At 39.3% G+C, this 23227-nt stretch overlaps 1 long non-coding RNA gene across 1 annotated transcript; it reads left to right on the top strand.

Annotated features, from left to right (window-relative positions):
- Nucleotides 1-7643: 7643 nt before the first annotated feature.
- On the top strand, nucleotides 7644-17995 carry LOC132542524 (uncharacterized). The gene is made up of 3 exons (XR_009553529.1): nucleotides 7644-8315; nucleotides 8589-8960; nucleotides 17330-17995. It is a non-coding gene; the product is annotated as an uncharacterized LOC132542524 (long non-coding RNA).
- Nucleotides 17996-23227: the final 5232 nt, after the last annotated feature.

Below are 23227 nucleotides of genomic sequence, written 5' to 3'. Positions count from 1 at the left end.
CAGATCGAGAGCCTGTCCCATGAGAAAAGAATAGAATGTCTGGGACGCCTCCTCATAAAGCGGAAAAAATCCCATGGTGGGGGAAAACGTGGGGCCACAGAGTCAGGCAGCTGCCACTTACCTGTGTCTGGGCAACTTTTCTGGACCTCAGGCTGGGTAACCCAGCGGGGTGTGAGTGCGGGACACGTTCGGTGCCAGGTGTTGAGCTGTGCCGTGGAGAAGAGAGAGAGGAGATCAGGAGCGAAGAAGGAACACAAATCTTTATTTGCTCTGGCACCGCAGAGTTGGGTGAGAGAGAAGCAGGTTGGGCCATGTAGAGGTAGCAAAAATGGCTGCCTCATGCAGCAACCTTTCCTGTGTCTAAACACCGAAGTGAAGGGCCGGCAAGAGAGAGAGGAGCGGAAGAAGAAGGGCTTTTATGGGAGTAGCTCTAGCGAGAATGGGAAGGGGGAGGAGTAACCATAGCACTGCAACTATTGCGGGGAATAAACAATGCCCTGAGGGCACAACATGGTGGAATAGGCGCTCCGAGAATGTCCCAACTCTCTTGGGAACTAACAATAGCCTGAGGGATCAACATGGCAGATGTGACTGCATCTGCACAATTTCCCAGCAGCACACTATTCAACTGAACTATTTTGCTGACTCTCTTATGACTTTGGAATGTAAGACTCCCAGGCTTCTAGAGTTTTAAGCCTCCCAGATATACAGACTAGGATTTGGGATAGTAAATATAAAGATTATGAGAATCTTAGCATTCCAGGATATTGCGGGTTTAAAGGGATAATACTATATCTAATTCAGTCTCTTTCTTAGTGGAATAGATTGAGGTTTGTTAAGCATCTAGCTAATGAGGACCAAAGACCCATTTAAGGCTACTGTTCTTTTTTGCTGAACATCCCAAACTTGACCTGGGTAGAGTGACAGATGATGGAGTGGAACACACAACACACAGGGTTACCATTTGTAGTGTATGTACCTGAATTTTTATTTCTCACTTAAGTTAACATTAAAATTGAAAGATAATTGTCAACCAGCTACTCATACTATGTGCTGAGGGAACAGGTCTGGAGAGTGATTTGTGCAGTTTGGATCAATCAGTTCGCGACTGAGAATATCTGGACAGAAATTTGTGTTATTTTTACTTCCAGCCCATTACATCCCTTCCAATGTTCTGCCTCTCCTGGACTGAGGTCAGTCATTTCATTCCTTTGACAGCTTTATGGGAAGCAGTTAGTATATCACTGTGCTAAATGTTTAGTGTATGGATATATAAAGGACAAAGAAGAAAGGAAATGGATTGTATGATGGGAACTCTGGACAAAATTCACCATTAAGCTGGGGCAAGGCTTATCCCTCTGTGGTTCATTCTGTTTTTTCTGGCCCGAATCAAGTCCTGTCTGTGATGAACTCAACCTAGACTTTGGTCACAAAATGAGGTCTTACTCACTCTGGCGACAGACTAAACTTTGACCTTAACCAAAGACTGAGTCTTGATTTTAATGACAAAATTAAATAAAATATTTAGTGAGAAAAGTAGGATTTAGGTCATGTTTTTGTACTGTGCAGAAATTTTTCAAGGCTGAGTGGATCTTTGGGCAGAGAGAAAAAAGAATGGATTCTGGAATCCCTCAGACCAGAACCTTCATAGATGGGATCTGTACTTGACTACCCATCACCCCAAAAGCTCTCACATCAATCACATTTCAGAATGCTCTGCTACTGGACCATCACACCACCTTGAATTCTCCCTATCTCATTTGATCAGACTCCTCTGCTGCTGTGAATAAGAAGCAGCTTCCACACTGTAGTGAATTTGGGTAAATGGTCTGTGTGTGTTGTGGCTAGTTCTGCCACTTTATTTATTTTGGAAGTTGTCTGCCCAGAGGAAACACCCTATCTGCTTTTCCTTTCAGGTTTGGTCCTTATTATCTAGGGTGCTTCCTTATGCTAGTCCTTGTGCTTTGCACCTAGGGTGGTTCCTAATCTATAGGACTCTGCTTGGTTCGACAAGCCCACCTATTTGTGGAGATTGTTTAGCAATACTATTCAGCAGTGGCTTGCTTTTGAACAGTTATAATTACTTTTTAAAGTATATTTTTTACTTCTTATGTATTTATTTGTATATTTCTTACTTGACTTTTGACTACACAGAGAGAGAAAAGCAGACAGAGAAATGAGGGGTGAGAGAAAGAGAGAAAGAGAGAGAGACACCTGCAAACTACTCCACTATTTGTGAAACTTCCCCTATGCAGGTGGGGACTAGCAGACTTCAATCTGATTCTATGCACATAGTAACTCATGTGTTTTACCAGTTGTGTCACCAAATGGCGCAGAGAGGGAGAGGGAGAGGGAGAGGGAGAGGGAGAGGGAGAGGGAGAGGGAGAGGGAGAGAGAGAGAGAGAGAGAGAGAGAGAGAGAGAAGAGAGAGATCGAGAGAGAGAGACCAGAGCACTGCTCAGGTTTGGTTTATGGTGATGCAGGAGATTGATTGAATCTGGGACTTTGGAGCTTCAGGCATGAAAGTCTTTTTTGTATAACCATTAGGCTATCTTCCCCATCCAGTTTATAAATTAAGTGATTCTGCAATAAAAGCTGTTCCAAAGTCTCAGAAATAATAAAATTGACCTCACAAAGGCTATTGATCTACACTTACCTACAGTTTGAGAAGTGACTTTCTCCTTTTCAAATCAGAAGACCATGACATACTTCATTCCAGAATAAGTTTATTATTATTATTTTATTTAAAAAAATTTTAACATGTATATTTTACCTGGTGAGCCACCACACTACCCTCTCTCCAATTCTTTACCCAATGGGCATGGAGATTGGTTCTATGTTTTAGCTGTTGTGAATAGCAGTTGTGAACACTGGGGTGCAGATATGCTATGTAATTAGTGTTTTCATATCCTTTGAATAGATGCATAGGAGAACTATTGGAGGATTATAAGTTCTTTCCATTTTTATTTTTAAAAGAATCTTTATACCATAAAGCACCATTCTTTTAATTTTTTTCTTTATTTATTTGATAGAGACAGCCAGAAATTGAGAAGGAAGGGACTATTAGAGAAGGGAGAGCAACGGAGAGAGCCCTACAGCACTGCTTCACCACTCATAAAGCTTTACCCTTGTAGGTGGGGACCAAGGACTCAACTGGGGTCCTTAAACATTGTAATATGTGCTGTCAACCAGGTGCACCACCACCTAGCCCCTATAAAGCACCATTCAGAAGAAAATTTTATTTTGATCATGAAACTTAGTTTTTCAAGGGGTTAGTTTGCAGAAAATTGTTTAATACCTAGGGTTTCTAAAAGTAGAAATCAGAGAAATATCTTACTCGGAGATTTCTTTTGAAAATGACTGCAGAAAAAGATGCTTGACTGAAAGGAGGAATTTTTTTTTTTTGGTCTCTGGGGTTATCACTGGGGCTCAGTGCCTGCACTATGAATCTACTATTCTTGGAGCCATTTTTTCCATTTTTTTTAATTGAATGGGACAAAGACAAATTGAGAGATGAGGGAAAGATACAGGGGAGGACAGAAAAGAGATAGGTGATTCACCACTTGTGAAGTGACATCCCCTCCTCCACCCCTGCCCTGTAGGCAGGGAGCTGGGGACTCAAACCTGGATTCTTGTGATAGTCCTTCTTGTACTTCATAATGTGTGCACTTAACCCCGTACGCTACTGCCCTGAAAGGAGGAATACTTAACTCCTGGTTTCAGTCTTGCCCTTCCATTCATGTAGCTGGGATGAATTTCTTAGTAGTATCTTTATTGTGCAGTGGGAAAGGTGACCTTTCTTCTAGTTTTGAGGTTTAATGTTGACTTGCCTTCCCAATTTTATTTCCTACTCTTGGGTCCCCTCACTCACCCCCAAGTTAACGCCTTTCTTTCTTGACACCAGCATTTCAGTGTTCACTTGAATAACGGAACCTATTTTTATGAAAAAAAAAAAAAAGGAAAGAGGTGGTTTGCTTAATGACAATTTTCCTCTTGGGAATTCCAGTTGGCAGAGGGAAATCCTCAGGAGGTTGTCATATATAACCAGGCCCTTATTCTCACTTCCTATGAAGGAAGTCTCTGTAGTGATTGATGTGGCTCATTTGAGCAAAGTTGGGAGTCCAGATGAATGTTCCCTATAGATGTTCTTCTAAAATTTTACATTAACCCCAGTCTAACTGGGAACCAAGACAACAAATAACTTTTGCAAGATCCACTCAAAAGTCCCAAAAAGAGACAAAGAATTTCATGCCAGGTGAGAACTGAGAGGTCAGTTTGTGAGAATGGCATATAAAGGACAGATTCTAGATACTTAGCAAAGAAATCCTCCCAGTTTCCTTTTTTTTTTTTTTTTACTTCCCCTCCAGGGTTATCTCTGGGGCTAGGTACTGGCACTAAGAACCCACTGCTCCTTGTGGCCATTCCTCTCCCCTTTTTTTTGTTTTGCCTCCAGGGTTATCTCTAGGGTTTGGCACCTGCACTATGAATCCATTGTTTCTGGAAGTCATTTTTCCCATTTTTCTTACCCTATTGTATCTATTGTTATTGTTTTCATGTGGGAGAGGACAGAGAGAAATCAAGAGAGAGAGGAGGGGAAGACAGAGAGGGGGAGAGAAAGATAGACACCTGAAGACCTGCTTCACCCCTTATGAAACAACCCCCCTGCAGGTGGGGATCTGGGGCTCGAACCAGGATCTTTATGTCTGTCTTTGAGCTTTACACCATGTGCGCTTAACCCGCTGCATTACTACCCGGTCCCCCTCCTTTTGTTAATTGGATAGGATGGAAAGAATTTGAGAGAGGAGGAGGGATATAGAGGAGGAGAGAAAGACACCTGAAGACCTGCTTCACCACTGGTGAAGCATCCCCCCTGCAGGTGGAGAGCAGAAGGCTTAAACTTGAATCCTTGTGTGGGTTCTTGCACTTACTACTGTGTGAGAGCTCAACTGAGTGTGCCACCACTGGGCCCCATCCTAGAGTTTCCTGTGGAATTTCTACAAAGATTTTCCTCCTCTTTTTTTTTCACTTTTCTTAGAACAGTCCATACAAGGTTAAGAATACAGTAAACATCCTTAAAATGTATTCAGGTTGAACTGATATAAACATGTTTTAAGTTTTTAAATTGTCTTCTGTCAAGACCAAGCAAGTACATATTAAAAAGAACACATAGTAGGAAAACATTAGACATAAAATAATTATTCTCCCTTTGCAGCAATACTAAAAGAAGGATTGAAAAAAGGAGGAAGCATGTGGGGGAAGAGCTGAGACAGATTTCTGCTGACTCCAAGATCTGGCTGACCCAAATCTTCGATCTCCCAAGAGAGACATCACTAAAGACTTACTGACTTAGCTCAATATGTAGCTTGAAGCTTTCTGTTACTCCTTCCCACTCCCCAGTTATAAACCTCCTCCTTCTCCTAAGGGGGGTGTGTTGGGGGGAACCAAGTCTTCTTCCATCTATCTTCTGTGGCCTTTTGTGAACAAGATAATTGCCCTACAGCTGCTAACAATTGAGATGAGATACTTCCTTCTTGATAAACAAATATCCAAAACAAACCTCAGCTTCATTGCAATTTTGAAGCCTCCTATCTTCCAACTCTGCTAAGAAGAGAGATTAGATGAGAGGAGGAGATTTGCCATCATTATTGTGAGAAGTGCATGTTCATATAGTGGATACTCCTTACACTTGACTTTTCCCATAACTTAATGACAAGTAAGAGAGGAGGATTCAGAGGCAGACCTCTAGAGATCAGGAGTGTCTATAGGAAGAAGTGACTAGCAGTTCACTGCCTGACTAGATGCTTACTGAGGTTCTAAATCTGCAGATCCATCCCAGACCTTCTGTTAGAGTACTGCAGAACATGGAGAGAGAAAGCTCTAGGAAGACTTTTTGCCTCTGACCTCTGGAACTTGAGGGTACACGTAAATCAGAGATTGATATTTGCCACTTTATTTTGATTTATTTTGGTGGCTCCAGTGTGTATATTTCTACTATCTCCATGCCTGTTTTCTCCTTCTTCTTTTTAAAAATATATTTGTGAATTCAGCTAGAGAGATTGAGACAGACAGAGAGGGATAGAGAGAGACAGAGACAGAGGGAAAGACTCCATAGTACTGCTCCACAATCTATTGCTGTGTTTTTACTTAATGTTTTTTTTTTAATTTTTTTAAAATATAATTTTATTTATTTATTCCCTTTTGTTGCCCTTGCTGTTTTATTGTTGTAGTTATTATTGATGTCGTTGTTGTTGGATAGGACAGAGAGAAATGGAGAGAGGAGGGGAAGACAGAGAGGGAGAGAAAGACAAGACACCTGCAGACCTGCTTCACCGCCTGTGAAGGGACCTGCCTGCAGGTGGGGAGCCGGGGGCTCGAACCGGGATCCTGACGCCGGTCCTTGAGCTTAGCGCCACCTGCGCTTAACCCGCTGTGCTACAGCCCGACTCCCTTACTTAATGTTTTTACGTAATGTTGGGAGGGGGGTTGTCAAGCATTGGGCTACTTGAGTGATCAATGGTATATCCTACCAAGTGATCTCTCTCTCTGCCCCTTCTTATTTTGAACAGGTTTATTGAGGTATAATTGACATCTTGCAATATTTATTATTATTATTAGATAGATAGAGCTATACCAAAGCACTGAAGTTTCCTTCAATGGGATGGGGACAGTCTGAATCTATAGCATGCACATGGCAAAGCAGCACATTATCCAAATGAGTTATTTTCCAACCCTTTGCACATATTTTTGTATTGTTTTGACTGGACATATTCCAAATTTAGTGAAAAAGAAACTTATAGACCAAGTTAATATATGTAATATACTGGATTATTTATCTCCCATCCCCTCTAAAAGTTATTTTTGAAGATAACCTACAAGAAAGAATGAAGTACACCAGAAATGGCAAAACACAGCTAAATGTAAAAGGCAATATTTATCTTTTTCTCCTCTTAATTTATCTAAGATATACATAACTAAAATAAAAGTCATATATGTATATATATATATATATATATATATGCAGTGTTACACAGGAAAACAGAGCATAAAGATGAGCAACATGCTTGTAAATAGCAAAGTTCTCTAATTTTTGTGAAGTATCAGGATTTTAATTTTATTTATTTATTTATTCCCTTTTGTTGCCCTTGTTGTTTTATTGTTGTAGTAATTATTATTGTCATCATTGTTGAATAGGACAGAGAGAAATGGAGAAAGGAGGGGAAGACAGAGAAGGGGAGAGAAAGATAGACACCTGCAGACCTGCTTCACCACATGTGAAGTGACTCCCCTGCAGGTGGGGAGCCGGGGCTCGAACTGGTATCCTTGCACAAATCCTTGCGCTTTGTGCCACGTGTGCTTAACCCGCTGTGCTACTGCCCGACTCCCAAGTATCAGGATTTTAACCCTAAATAGAATGTGAAACTTTAAAAATCCATACAGCTTTTCCTATAAACACTGCTAAAGATATTGCAAAGATATACAGCTAAAAGCTAACTGAGGGATTAAAATGAAATATTACTATTAGACATTTGATTTAATTTAAAAAATCAGGAAGTGAATACAAGTAATAGGAAAACGCTGGGAGATGGTCAGTGGGTCAGTTTCACAGAGGCTCAGGCTTTGATCTCTAGCTCCTCATAGAGCACCATGAACAAACAGCAGCACAAAGGGAACTCCATGGATGGTGAAGAGTACTTCAATGTCTCTCCCCTCTTTTTTTCCTGTATCTCCCTCCACCTCTTTCTCTCTCTCTCCATATTGATCTTCTCTTTTTCTCATGGGACAAGTCTCTCTTCTCCTCAACATTTTTTTTTTCCAGTCAGAATTATACTATAGGGGAAGACATAAGTAGAACTCATAAAGATATTAGTTTCCAGCTATCTTTTATATTCCTTTGCCTGGAATTGTCCAAAGACACTAAGGTAAATCAGAAATTTTTGTGGAAAGTATGGGCTTCTAGATATATAGCATCAGTAATTTGTTGGTTCAGGGGAGAATATACATCAAAGAATGGAGGAAGAAAAAAGAGATAGCTAGATCAAGTTTCTAGTCTTGAAATTTAAGGCTGTTATTTTGTGTTTATGTCCTCCTGGGCCACATCTTCTAGTTCATCTGAAATAAGAGCACAGTACTGGGTGGGGCATGTGACTAATGTTACAGGAGGAAGACATTTCTTTTCAAGCCCACAGATATTGCATAATGCTTGTGAAGACAACAAACAATCAAGTATTTGCAACATCCTAAGGAATTCCTGTACAAACTCTGACTAAAGCCTTCAGTCTCTGCTAGGACACTTCAAACGTTTCCTTTTTAAGGAGGTGAGTCTATACTATCATTTGTTCAGCTTTAGTTATGAGAAACAAATTGTTGGGATGACTTTACCACCACCTCCCTTTCACTTTCACTGCTTAGTCCTAGTGCTATTCTTTGACAAGATGATAAAGTAGGTAGACACTTTTCATAGATGTACTCTGCAAATACTGATAAACGCATTGTGTTCCCCTGAGTTCTCTTTCTCCTAGTCATTGTCATCCCTAGAACCCTTCAATTTGCTTACTTCACATTAAACAACCTTATTCTCTATTTCGCAGTTTTGTCAGCATTCTTCATAAAACATGACCTCTTAACTGTTGGCAGAAAAAAACACATGGAGATGAAGACTCATGCTCAAATTGTGGGGAGGCAGTCAGTCACTTAAATTCAAAGCCAAAACTTTAGATAAGGAAAAAGTGATTTTAATGAAGCAATTAAAAGCTTTAACCTTGATCTACCACACCTCTGAAGCTTTGCTTTTCTGAACCAAGCAGAAGCAAATCGAAAGGCCATTGTAGCATGAAGTAACTCAGATAAAGTTCACATTATCATTGAATGCAAACATGTGGACACAGTCCTGAAGCGAACACCACAATGGAAATAGTAAATAGAGTCATCATACTCAAGATTTCTTTGTAAGTTTGCCCTTGGTAAGTTATAGCCCCCATTCCATTTCACATTTTATCTCCCAGTCAACCATAGATCTGTTTTCTGTCATAAAAATAGTTTGCATCTGCTAGCATTTCATTTAAGTGGAGTCAAGCAATGTGCAATATTTTATTCTATTTATTTATTTTTGGTCTGGATTCTTTTACTATTACACATATTTTGAAATTTATTCATGTTGCTGTTTATATCACTAGTTCATTCTTTTAATGTATATACACACAATTTACTCATTCAACATTTAATGGACCTTTGACTTAATTATAAATTTTAGATTTAGAAAATTAAGCTCTAGTGATCATTCTTTTATTGCAAAGGAAAATATTTGTAAATTCAATTTAAATTATGTATGCATTTCTTTTAAAAATTTATTGAGGAGTTAATGGTATACAGTGTAGATTTTTTTTCTTGTTTGTTTCCAGGGTGCTGGGGCTCGGTGCTTGCACTATGAATCCACTGCTCCAGGAGGCCATCTTTTATTATTTATTTTTTATTGTTGCTGATAGTGTTGTTGTTGGATAGGACAGAGAGAAATTTATGGAGGAGGGGAAGGCAGAGAAAGAAAGATACCTGAAGACCTGCTTCACTGCTTGCAAAGTGACCCCCCTGCAGGTGTGGAGCAGGGGGCTTGTACCAGTATCTTTGTTCTTCATACTATATGCACTTAACCCGGTGCACTACCGCTTGGTCCCCCAGTATACTCTTTTAACACTCAGGCACAGCCTCCCATCTCCCCTTGATTGGTGTCTTGTAGACACAACAGAATCCCAATGTCTGTTTGTCTTCTTCCTCAGAGTCCTTTGCTTTGGTGCAATATACCACACCCAGTCCAAGTTTCACCTTATGTTTTCCCTTACTGTTCTTAAGTTCCACCTATGTTGTGGCCATTTTTAAGTAAGTCTTTGTACAGATGTATCTTTTCATATATTTTCAGTAAAACTGCTAGATCATGTGGTTGCTGTACATTTTAAGAAACTTCCAAGCTGAGGGTGTTGACACACTTGGATAATGTGTTGCTTTGCTATGTACATGACACAAGTTTGAACTTAACCTCCACTGGACTGAAGGAAGCTTCAGTGGTATGATCTCTCTGCCCATCCAACCTAGGGAGAAAAAAAGCAAGAAGATAGAGATAGATATGGATCAACCTGACAACACCTGTGCTCAGTGGAGAAGCAATTGCAGAAGCCAGACTTTCCACCATCTGCACCCCATAATGATTCCCAGAGAGATAAAGAATAGGAAAATGGAGCAGATGGGATATGGAACTCTGGTGGTGGAAAATGTATGGAATTTTACCCCTCTTATCCTATGATATTTTAGATTCTTTTTAGTTTATAAATACATTAAATTAAATAGATAGAGAGGAAGAGAAAGAAAAGGAGGAAGAAAAGAAACTTTCAAGTTGTTTCCTGAATTGGTCCCACAATTTTACATTTCTACAGGCAGTGTATGAGAGTTCCAGTTTCTGCATGTCCTTTCTGGTCCTTAGTATGATCTATTTTATATATCACAGCCCTTTTCATATATCTTCAGTTATGATGCAGTTTTATAACGACTAATAGTAGTGATCACTTTTTCATGTTCTTGTCTGCCACTTATTAAGTATTCTTTAGTTAAATGTCTTTTTCTTTTGCCACCAGAGTTATTGCTGGGGCTCCCTGGCAGCAGCCCCTCCCCCCCTTTTTGCCTCCTGGGTTATTGCTGGGGCTTGGTGCTTGCACTAAGAATCCACTGCTCCTGGCTGCCATTTTTTCCATTTTGTTGCCCTTGGTGTTGCCCTTGTTGTAGTTATTTTTATTGTTGTTATAGCTCTTGTTATTATTGTTGGATAGGAGAGAGAGAAATTGAGAGAGGAGGGGGAAGACAGACAGGAGGAGAGAAAGATACCTGCAGACCTGCTTTACCACTTGTGAAGTGATCCCATGCTGGTGGGTGTCAGGGGCTTGAACCTGAGTCCTTGTGCATTTTAATGCATGTGCTTAACCAGGTGCACCACCACTTGACCACTGTAGATATTTTTTAATACAAGTCCTTTATCAAACATCAATTATCCTCTGTAAATATTTTTATCCAGACAGTAGGTGATCTTTTTATTTTCTTAAGACTATCTTTTGAGTGCAGGCATTTGAAATTGTGAAAATGTCTAGATTATAAAAATTGCCTTTTATGGATGGTAATTTGACATTGAATCAAATCAAATTTGCCTATCTTAAGAGCATAAACATTTTCTCCTATATTTTCTTCTGATAATATTACAACATTTTGATTTGCATTTATATCTATGATGCATCTTGAGCTGTTTTTATTCAGCATGAGTTATGAGTTGAATTCCCCCCTTTTTTGCTTATTAATATCCAACTATTCCAACAACATATATTGAAGACTTTTGTTCTTTGTCCACTAATAATTTCTTATCTTTGTCAAGTCATTTGTCCATGTATGTGTGATGTGGGTTGATTCCTGGACCTCTGTTCTATTGATTTATCTGTTTTGATTCAATGGAACAATGACTACTGTAACTTTATGTCCCAAAATCAAGTAGAATTTTTCTAGTAGTACTGTTCTAGTTTTTCTAGGTTATTTTCATTTATGCTGATTAAAAAAATTTTGTCAGATTGTATAAAAAGTTTTCTGGGGGGGCCAGATGGTGACACAGCTGGTTGAGCACTCATGTTATAATGCACATGGAGCTAGGTTCCAGTCCCTGGTCCTTACATGTCGGGGGAAAGCTTCACAAGTGGAGAAGCAGGTATGCAGATGTCTCTATGTCTGCCTATCTATCTTCCCCTTCTCAATTTCTTTTCTTTTTCTTCTCAATTTTTGGCTATCTCTATCCAATAAATAAATAAAGGTAATTAAAAAGTTAAAAACAGGTTTTTTTGGTAATTTTCATAGGGACTACATGAAACTTTAGGCTGAATCAGAAACTGATAACTATAGTGAGTTTTCTGATTTATAAACAACACACACTTATTTAGTTATCTTTATCTATTAAATAAATGTTTCTTTCCAAGACTGGGCTCAGAATTACAATGTCACATACCCTCCAAAGATTTTAGTACTCCTTGTCCTTCACCAAAATGCCTCTTTTTCTTTAGTGTAATTCATTGTATGCCATTCCTCATTTTGATTTTTTAAATTAATTAATTAATTAATTTTACCATCACCTAGATTTCACCTCTCTGAATCAGCTTTCTCAGATAGAAAGAGACAGAGATCATAGAGAAGGGAAGAGATACCACAATGCCAAAACTTCCTCCAGTGAGATAGTACTCCCATGTGATTTACTGGAGCTCAGACCAGCATCATGAGCCTGACAAAGCAAGTCTTCTTCTAGGTAAACTATCTTGCCAGCCCCTTTGCCCCTTTGAAATCCTTCCACCCTCTCCCTACTTAATTAACCTTAGATTTGACTGTGCAGACCAAGGGTTTATACTTTTAGTGATGCATTGTAGCTTTTTCAGTGTACAGATTTTATTTTCTATTTTTGTTGGATTTATCTTAAATTGTTCAGTATTTTGGTACAATTGTAAATATTTTAAAATTTATTTCTTATAGCATATTGATAACATGGAAATACAAATGATTTATGTATATTGACCTTGCATCCTACAATCTTGCTAAACTTCTTTAATAATTACAGGTGTTTTGGTTGTTTTTTTTTTGCACATATCTTAGATTTTCTTCTTTAATCTAATGCTCTCCCAACTAAGCTATTTTGGTACACAGGTTTTTCTAAGTAGAACTCATATTGTCTTGGCATAAGGAAATTTGATTTATACATTTCTAATTGGATCATTTTCATTCTTTTTCATAGTGACTGTGTTGGCTAAAGATCCAGTATAATGTTGGAAAATGGTGAAAAGAGAAATACTTCTTTGGTTTCTGATTTTAGGGGTAGATTAAAATTTTTTTTTTTTTTGCAATTGAGTAAAATATAAGCTATCAGTTTTTTTTTTTTTATAACCATACATTCTTCTTCTGTTCGAGGGCATTCTTTTCTACTCCTGGTTTTTTGATAGTCTTTATCTGGATTGATTAGGATTTTTATAAATATATTGGGGGTTGGGGAGATGTTATAGTGATTTGCACAACAGTGTCATGTCTGAAGCACCAGAGGTCCCGGGTTCAATCCCTGTAACTATAGTAAGCCAGAGCTAAGTAGTGCTCTGGTCAAAAGAATATTAAAAAAAAAAAGAGGTTGACTTTTGATAATGCCCTTTCTTTACCTATTAATATAATTATGTAATTATTCTTTGATTTGTTAATGTTTACAATTTGATCTGTGAATTGCATTGATTTAAAAGGTTAATTTTGATTAGAAAGCCATATTACATTAAACTTACCATTGTAACCATTTTGAAGTGTACAGTTAAGTAATAATAAAGTATATTCCCATAATTGCACAACTTTCACTGATTTTTGAATTCTAGATGCATCCTGCATTCCTTGGAAACATTCCATTTGACCATTATGCCTTATCCTTTTTCTATGCTGCTGGGTCTGATCTGCTAAACTCTTTCTTAGAATTTCGCAGCTGTGTTTTGATAGTTTTTTTTTTTTTTGTATTTTTCGTTTCTGGTAATGTCATCATCTGGCTTCTGTGTCAACTTTACTTCAGTAAAGTTGGCATTTGGTGAGTTGGCAGGCATTCTCTCTTCTTCAATTTTCTTGAAGATTTTGTGTGGAATTGGCATTGTTTCTTTCCCTAATGTTTGATAGAAATTCATTACCAAAGCCATCTGGTCCAGAATTCTTTGTGGGAAAGTTTTCAAACCATAAATGCTGGAGCCCAGTGCTGGCTCACCCTTTACCATGTGTGAGGGACCTAGGTTCAAGTCCCCAGTACCTACCCACAGGGAACTTCATGAGCAGTGGAGCAACATTGCATGTGTCACATTTTCTCTTTCTTCTTCTCTGTCTCTTACTCTCTATCACAATAAAAAAAAAAGAAAAAGAAAGAAATGAGGGAGGGCAGAATGGAAGGGAGAGAGGGAGGAAAGAAGGAAGAAGGAAGGAAAGAAGGAAAATGACCACCAGGACTGTGAAGATACTGAACCCCTATAATAACTGTAGTGGAAGAAAGAAAAAAAAACCCAAACCACACACAACAATAAGTTCTCATTACCTGATGCAGAGCTAAATGATTATCTATATTTTCTTGCTTAAACTTTGGCCATTTATATATTCTAAGAAATTGGTTCATATAACTGGTCACTTCCATCAGTAATATCACCATAAGCCCTCTTGAGGGCCTTCCCAGGACATTGCCCTTACCATAAAGCAGTGATGGTAGGGACTGCCCCTGTCTCCAAAGGGAGTCTGGGGTACCTTGCCCTACCACTTGAGGAAGATTGTTCCTGAAATGAGTGCAGCCTTCAATATTTCCGGCTGTGGATATGAATGGCAAGCTCAGACCAACAGAGACTCAGAGGTTACACAGTTTCCTATGCTAAATATAATTATATAAATGGGCCCTGGATCAAGTGGATGGGGTAAACAGTTAACTTTATTCATAGATTTCTTTCAAGAATGGGAGCTACTCTCTGCCCTAATCAAACTTTCTAGCCCTTTTCTTTACTAGGACACCATCTCCTCAGACACTATTTTTGTCCAACTTTATGTTAGCTATCAAACTCAAACCAAAACTATGAAAGTCATAGGCACCTAAGAACATGCCTAAAATAGGCTTCCTAGCTTCTTTCCGTCTTAAGATCCCAATTCTCATTTGCTTTACTCCTACTTTTTCTTTCCTGTTCATTAATAATTTTGTACCGCTTTGTATCTTGTTGCCTTTCAGTCACCAAGTTGCAGATGCTATCATGATTCCATCCTGATTTTTCTGGGTAGATAGCCTCACCAATGTCTTTGAACTTCACCTTTCTAGGGCCCTACCACACTAGGGAAAGACAGAAACAGTCTGGGGGTATGGATTGACCTGCCAATGCCCATGTTCACCGAAGAAGCAGTTACAGAGGCCAGACCTTCCACCTTCTGCACTCCAAAAATGATTTTGATCCATATTTCTAGTGGGGGAGAAATGATAAGGGGAAGCTAACCAGAGGGCTCTAAACTCCAGCTCCATCAGGAACTGGAGAGAGAAGAGAAAAAAACTGAGGGACATTTAGATGTAGTAATAGTTGTATGTGCTGCTTGGAAAGGAAGAGAAATTGGGACCTTTAAAAAATCGGCAATATATACAAATTACAGACAGATAGTTGTAGAAATAATAGTTAACCCATATCTGAAATCTTGGGAGAACTGCTGTAGCTTCCAGTGGAGGGATTGGGGATTAAGAACTCTGGTGGTGGGAATGGTGTGGCATTGTATCCCTGTTATTTTGTAACTTTGTAAATCTATTAAATCACTAATAAAAAAAGAAATTGGTTCATATTAGCTGAGTATAAGTATATAGTTGCTCATAATGTTATCTGATTACCTGTAGTGATGTGCTCTCTTTCTCTGTATTATAATTTGTGGTTTCTTCTTTTATGATAAAATTAAGGGATTTATTTTACTGGTCTTCTTAAAGAATTAATTTTTGATTTAATTTAATTGATTATTTCCTTATTGTTTTACTGATTTCCCCATTGAGCTTTATTCATCTCTTGTATCTTTATTTAATTTGGTCTTACTGTTTTTATTGTATAATCTTTTCATATATATATTCAATCATTTGAGTGTTTTAATTTTTCAGATGTTTTCTATGTGTATGCTTACTTTTTAGTTTTTTATTACCACTAGGATTATTGTTTTGCTTTTCAAGCCTACAGGAACAATCCTCCACTCCTTTTTACTTTATTTATTTACTTATTTATTTATTCCCTTTTGTTGCCCTTGTTGTTTTATTGTTGTAGTGATTATTGTTGCTATTGATGTCATCGTTGTTGGATAGGACAGAGAGAAATGGAGAGAGGAGGGGAAGACAGAGGGGGGAGAGAAAGATAGACACCTGCAGACCTGCTTCACCACCTGTGAAACAACCTCCTGTAGGTGGAGAGCCGGGGGGGTGGGGAGGGGTTGAAAAGAGATTCTTATGCTGGTCCTTCTGCTTTTGCACCACCCGCTGCGCTACTGCCAGACTCCCAGATCCTTCACTTCTGATGGACATCTCCATCCCCCAACCCCATTTTCTTCTATTTGATTAGGGAGATAGTGAAGGAGAAAAAGACACTTCAGCATTGTGTTTCTGCTTATGAAGTAACCCTTCTACAGGTGGGGACCCGGGGCTTAAACTCAGGTCCTTGTCCTCTACCAGGTGTCCAGCTGTGACTTTCTGGCCCCTCTGCTTATTTTTTAAACACACATACACACAGACACACACACTTCATTTATAACAATTATTCGGCACTTCAATCTGGACTTTTATTATATATTACACTTCTTGAGTTCTTTTGATAAACTGATTTTCTCCTTATTAAAGACTGTGCTTTTTTGCATCTTTGCTTGTCTGGTAATCTTTGACCAGATGGCAGAAATTATAACTTACATCTCATTGAGTGGTGAAACTTTTCTTATCCTTATGAAGGTTGCTGTTACTTGGAAACAGCTTAATATTTTGAAGTTTTGTTTTTGTGATTTGCTTGGCATATCTTCATGAGTCTGGGGTTATTTGGTCCTCTTTACTGAGCAATACTTTCTTGATTAATCTACATAAGACCTGAGAATTGTCTACCATTCCTTTTTTCGGGACTCAGGGAAGAAGTAATATTCCCAGTGTCCAGTGGTAGAGACTGGTTCTCTGCTATTTTCAGATAAATGTCCCAGCATTTACTGTTTCTTCACATGAAGTCATTCATCAATGCCCTCCTAAACATCAGAGGGGATTTCTCTCTAGATCTTTGAGTGGTTTCTTTGTGTTCAACTTTTCCTCTTTGTTGCTTTGCCCTGTGAACTATAGCCCCTGGATCTCTCCTCACTCTCATCTTTAGCTCCTCTTTTGTGATTTTCTTTCTTGTAACCAACTCTGGAGACTTTCTCAAAACAACAACCTAGGACAATCATAAGGATCATCTATTTTTTTTCTTATTTCACAAGGATCACCATCCTTTGTTAGCAAATGTCTTCTAATTTGTTACTCATAGTTTTTCTTTTCATTTGTGTCAGGCAGGAAGGTAAACTCAGTCTTTCTGTAACTTTATCCTGGGTAAAGACAAAATCTCTTGCCATATTTCTAACCATTCATTTCCGATGTCTGAAAAATTGGGAAGAACAACTTACATATGTGGAGAGTGTAGGTTTTCTGGTGAAGTTTTTCTGCAAAGAAGAAAATATATTTTATTTTGGATTTGTTTCACCACTTTCCTTCAGCCCTTGGAGAATGTGGATAAAAACCTTCCACTTTTCTTAGGGAGAAGTCCATTATAATGAGAGAACATAAGTCAAAGGAGAAGATGGCACCCAGAGAGAGGGCAAGGACTGCTCAAAGGAGATTGGATACCCTTCTGTATGAGATCTTCGGTGACAGAGAGGGCTGGCATAAAGATGAGCATTTCCCTCGGAATACCTAATTTCAAGTTTCCTAATATCTAATATGGTATCAAGAAATTGGCAGAGGCCGCCAGCAAGAGAAGAAAACAGTTTATGCTAATGTGGAGCAGGAACCTCAACAATGATGAGCACTTATTTTAGATGCCCCTATTACCCTTTTTCCTTCACTCAAGCTGAGAGACTTTAGATCCAGAAAGAAGGGGAAGATGATGTAGTAGTCCTCTCCCCATTCTTGTAACTTGAAGCACACATTTGGAAAGATATCTTTTTGAAACTTGATATGAGACTGAAATTGTAAACTAAAGTGTTGTGACGCTGAACATGGCTTTTTGTAACTGATATTGCTAGAAAAATTATGGGATTTGTCTGGAGATGGCATTAGGAGATGAAACTGAGTAACTGGACAGAACATTAGTAGCTGCAATGCAGAGAGAAAACAACCTGATCCATATCTATGCTTCAATGAGTTGAGACATCTCAATAAACTGCTTGTATTTGGTCTGCTAACAGTGGCCACCAAATATTGAATTAGGCACAACAGTAAGTGCTCTCTATACTGAACTTCATATATTCATTATAAATGACAAGCTAATTATTGTTTTATTTATTTCATTTTGCAAATGAGGTTATTGGAAGCACATATAACTTGTCTGAATAGCACAGAATTTCAGATCTGAGACTCCGATGGTGTGATTTCTTTACTTTTAAAAATGTTTTCTTTTTTTTTTTAAATTTTTTTTATTTAAGAAAGGATTAATTAACAAAACCATAGGGAAGGAGGGGTACAACCCCACACAATTCCCACCACCCAATCTCCATATCCTACCCCCTCCCCCGATAGCTTTCCCATTCTCTATCCCTCTGGGAGCATGGACCCAGAGGGTCATTGAGGGTTGCAGAAGGTAGAAGGTCTGGCTTCTGTAATTGCTTCCCCGCTGAACATGGGCATTGACTGGTCGGTCCATGCTCCCAGTCTGCCTCTCTCTTTCCCTAGTAGGGTGTGTCTCTGGGGAAGCTGAGCTCCAGGACACATTGGTGGGGTCTTCAATCCGGGGAAGCCTGGCTAGCATCCTGATGACATCTGGAACCTGGTGATTGAAAAGAGAGTTAACATACGAAGCCAAACAAATTGTTGAACAATCATGGACCCAAAGTTTGGAATAGTGGAGAGGAAGTGTTAGGGAGGTACTCACTGCAAACTCTAGTGTACTTCGCTTTCAGGTATATATTTTGCAGTATTTTATGGATACGTGTGAACATAAGCTCTCTCTCACAGAAACTGGTGTATATCTAGGTTTTGGGACTTTGTGAGAAAGTGAACCACCTGAGATGAAATTAGAGTGTACTATGAAAGGAAAGGTCTCACCCGAGTAATGAAGCTGAAGGGTTGTCATTCCACACGTGAAGTCTCTGGACACAGTCTGAGGTGAAGCATGTTGAGGTGGCAATCGTTGCATTGGTTAGGTTGTGGTCGGTGGATGCAATATTATTTGATATGGATTGGGAGAGGCATATGGGAAAGTGGGCCCTATCCAAGGGTTCCAGGACTGGGGGAAGTAGGGGCTCTATAGTGGAGATGTGAGGTTCCTGCTGTCTTAGGGTTCAAAAAGACAATCGATAGTTAATGTTATTATCACATTATTTGGTAATTGGGTTAACTTTGAAAAGTCCTTTTGTTATGGTTTGCTGTACAGTACCCAGTATCTTGTATATAGCTGTGCTATTGGATGCTTCTGTTCTACTTGGTCTAGGCTTTTGAGAGAGTCCGCATATCAAATACACAGCCTATATATTAAAAAGATTCAGTTTGTCTTTTGAGAAACTTTGAGACATACAATTGATTTTCCCCCTCTCATATTAATTAACTAGTGATTTATATGTCTACATTTTGCTAGGAGTGTACATAAACACCATTCCCACCACCAAAAGACTGTGACCCATCCCTCCCACCCACTCCCACCCCCCACTGGCCCAGGAAGCTGCATGTCTACCCCTCACCACAGGGCTTTTACTTTGGTGCCTTTAAAATGTTTTCTTTATTTGGTATAGAGAAATTGAGAAGGGAGGTAGAAAGAGATAGGGAGAGATAGAGATAGAGAGACATTCCTGTTGCAATTTCACTATTTGTGAAGCTTCCCCTTGTAGGTAGGGACTGAGGACTTGAATCTGGGTCCTAATGCACTGTGATACGTGTGCTCTATATGGTGCACCACCACTCAAGCCCCTGATGGTTTAATTTCATGTGCAACACTTTCACTTCACTACTCTTACTTATGTTATTTTCCCAAATATTTTGTCATGTTAAGAGCCCCCCCCACCCATATTTAAAGGGGATTTTCTATCAATCCATCTTAGTGATACCAAAACAGCCTAAGTATTGGAGGTAGAAAAGGAAAGACACTAAATACATAAAAAAAATTTCTAAGCAGACAAAATGCTGCACCAAGCCTCAGGAAATCATGTCTATGTGAGAAATATCCAGTTTTGGGCGGGTGACTTTGAATAAATGGCATGGTGAATGTTTAAAAAATTTTATTTTAACAGGACAAGGAGAGGTTGAGAGGAGAAGAACAGATCAAAGAGGAGAATGAGAGAGAGAGAGAGAGAGAGAGAGAGAGAGAGAGAGAAGAAAGAGAGTGACCTACAACATTGCTTCACTACTTGTGAAGATTCCCCTCTGCAGATGGGCACTGGGCATTTGAACCTAAGTGCTGGTGCATTGTAATGTGTGTACTTAAACAGGTGTACCACCACTCAGCCAGGGACTGACTCTTTATTCTTTAGATTATTTATATATGAAATGGGGTTAACAGTTATTTTTATGTAGTCAGGGTGCTATAACATAATATAATACCCTGAGCACTTATATAAATCGAACTTTATTTCCCACACCTTTTTAGATTGTCAGTTTAAAAGCATGGTTCCAGTATAGTTGGGTGAAGAACCTCTTCTAGATGGTGGGCATTTTCCTGTCCCTTCACTTGGCAGAAGGCCCTAGGGATCTTTCTTAAGTCTCCTTTATGGGAATTCTAACCCCATTCATGATATTTCTACTTTCAGGGTCTAGTTACTTCCCAAATGCCACAGCTACAGGTGCCATTATCTGTGTGGATAAGTTGTTCAACATAATATTTTTTTGGGGAGAGGTGGACCTTTAAACCATAGTAGTAGCAGTACTAACTTCAAAGAGTTGTTGAGAAGAATAAGTTGTTAACATAGACAAAACCCTTGATCAGTATGGCACTAAATTCACTCTATTTAAAAATTAGTCATTATTGATATCTGCCCTCTTTTACTGGGTAAGTTTCCTTTCACTGCTGAAAGAAGAAGTCCAAGTGTACCCCAAAACAGATGCATTTCTCTTTCCTCCATATGTTTGCTGCCTTTTTGCTTATTACCCTAGATCCATCATCACCTTCAGAAACAGATCTCTACTTTGCAAAATCACTTTTACCACTCAAAAGAAAAAGAAGGGGGGTGTTCTGTTTTGCTATTTCTAGAGAGAACTCACATTTGACACTGGATTTCTGCCCAGCCTTTAAAAGCACATTTTCTGGTAACAATACTGGAGGGTGTGAGAGTGAGTGTTGAAGTCTAGCTCCCTTTAAAAGACTGGTTGCACAGACAGAAGTCCTTGAGTCCTAGTCCACCTTCTGTGATAAGCTACAATGACCTGAAGAGTTAAACCAGTACTTTCTGTGTGCATCAGGTAGCAGGTGCCACCTCTGAAAGGCTCAAGGAGAGGCAGTTGCACAACTGATTCTGATGGTGGTACCTCCCTTCGTTTCTTCTTCTCCTTCTCCTCCTTTTCCTTCTCCACCTCCAGATCCTCCTCCTATTTATTCTTCTTTAAGATATATTTTATTACAGATAGAAGATAGAGTTTCAAAGAGAAAAAATACAGGGAGAGGGAGAGGGATAGGGAAAGAGGGAGGGAAGGAGGGAGGGAGGGAGGGAGGGAGGGAGGGAGAGAGAGAGAGAGAGAGAGAGAGAGAGAGAGAGAGAGAGAGAGAGAGAGAGAAGCCAGAGCACCACTCTGATACGTGCAGATCTGGAAATAAAACCAGCAACCTTATGCATGTAAATTCAATGAGCTATCAGTTAAGTCATCTCTCAGTCACCACATGGAAGACTTCTAACACAGAGATGCCCAAGTCCTACCCCTCAAATCCTGGTGGCATGGGTATTGTTTGCTCAGGCAAACAAGGTTTTTGTTTTGTTTTGTTTTTTAAACTCCACAAATGCATTTAGTGTGTGGAAGGGACTCTCTAACTGTTTTAAATAGTCTGAATTACTTCATAAAATATCATGAAACATGATGTGTGTAACTTTGGAACACAGATGAGAATTCTGGGCTCCTGGAACTCAGAGAGGGAGAAACTTCAGAGAGCTCTGAGATGAAAGTGAATATAGAGGAAACTCAAACCATAGAGCCTGAGGCCAGAGAGAACTTACCCACCACACATCTCTGTGGTTACAATGCTGCTACTACCCCACTAGCCCAGAGAACTGAGAGTACTATTTATTTATTTATTTATTTATTTATTTATTTTTTATTTAAGAAAGGATTAATTAACAAAACCATAGGGTAGGAGGGGTACAACTCCACACAATTCCCACTGCCCAATCTCCATATCCCACCCCCTCCCCCGATAGCTTTCCCATTCTCTATCCCTCTGGGAGCATGGACCCAGGGTCATTGAGGGTTGCAGAAGGTAGAAGGTCTGGCTTCTGTAATTGCTTCCTCGCTGAACATGGGCGTTGACTGGTCGGTCCATACTCCCAGTCTGCCTCTCTCTTTCCTTAGTAGGATGGGTCTCTGGGGAAGCTGAGCTCCAGGACACATTGGTGGGGTCTTCAATCCAGGGAAGTCTGGCCGGCATCCTGATGACACCTGGAACCTGGTGACTGAAAAGAGAGTTAACATACAAAGCCAAACAAATTGTTGAGCAATCATGGACCCAAAGCTTGGAAAAGTGGAGAGGAAGTATTAGGGAGGTACTCACTGCAAACTCTAGTATACTTCTGCTTTCTTACTTTGGTGCCATACTCCAAACTCAGTCAATTTCTGCTTTGTGTTTCTACTTCTTTTTTTTTTTTTTTTACATGCATAACATTTCCCAGATTCCCATTTAGCAATACAACCCCCACTATTTCATTCATCATTTTTCATACTGAGAGTACTTTTTGAGATGCTATAAGAATGGAACACTTCCCTGACCAAAGTCAGTGCCTTTAGCTGTTGGAACAATTCCAAGCCCTGAAACCAGATCTGGGTGGGACATGTTTTTTCCTGAATCAGGATTCATACCCTGGCAACTGGGTTCCAGAGACTGTTCTTAATTTTTCTGCAATGCTGCTCCTCTAGCACCAGCTAGGTGCATGCTCCCCCACCCTTCTCCACTTCTGTCTTCCTTCACATCAGCCCTCAGTCAAATCAAATTTCTTCAAAGTCAGTATCCTCCTCTGTGAGACAGGAACAATATTTACATGGGAAATAGCAGGCATTATTGTGTGTAGTTGGAGAAAAGAATTAGAGCTCCTATTTTCTCTATATCCTCTCTAATCTCAACAATTATAAGTTGTAAATAATTTCACAAAGGTCAAGGACATCAGGAAATCTATAGTCTAGCCCCATAACTTTGTAGAAACTCAAGTATACCAGAAACTGAGTAACTGTGATAGAGAGGATTAGAATCAACATGTCCTCATATTCAGGTCCCTGCTCCTTCCAACTTATCACAGTAACAGGGCTCAT

The sequence above is a fragment of the Erinaceus europaeus genome, chromosome 13, assembly GCF_950295315.1.
Source record: "Erinaceus europaeus chromosome 13, mEriEur2.1, whole genome shotgun sequence".
Classification (NCBI taxonomy): domain Eukaryota; kingdom Metazoa; phylum Chordata; class Mammalia; order Eulipotyphla; family Erinaceidae; genus Erinaceus; species Erinaceus europaeus.
The sequence above is the reverse complement of the archived record's forward strand: the minus strand, read 5'-3'. Positions and strand labels throughout refer to the sequence as shown.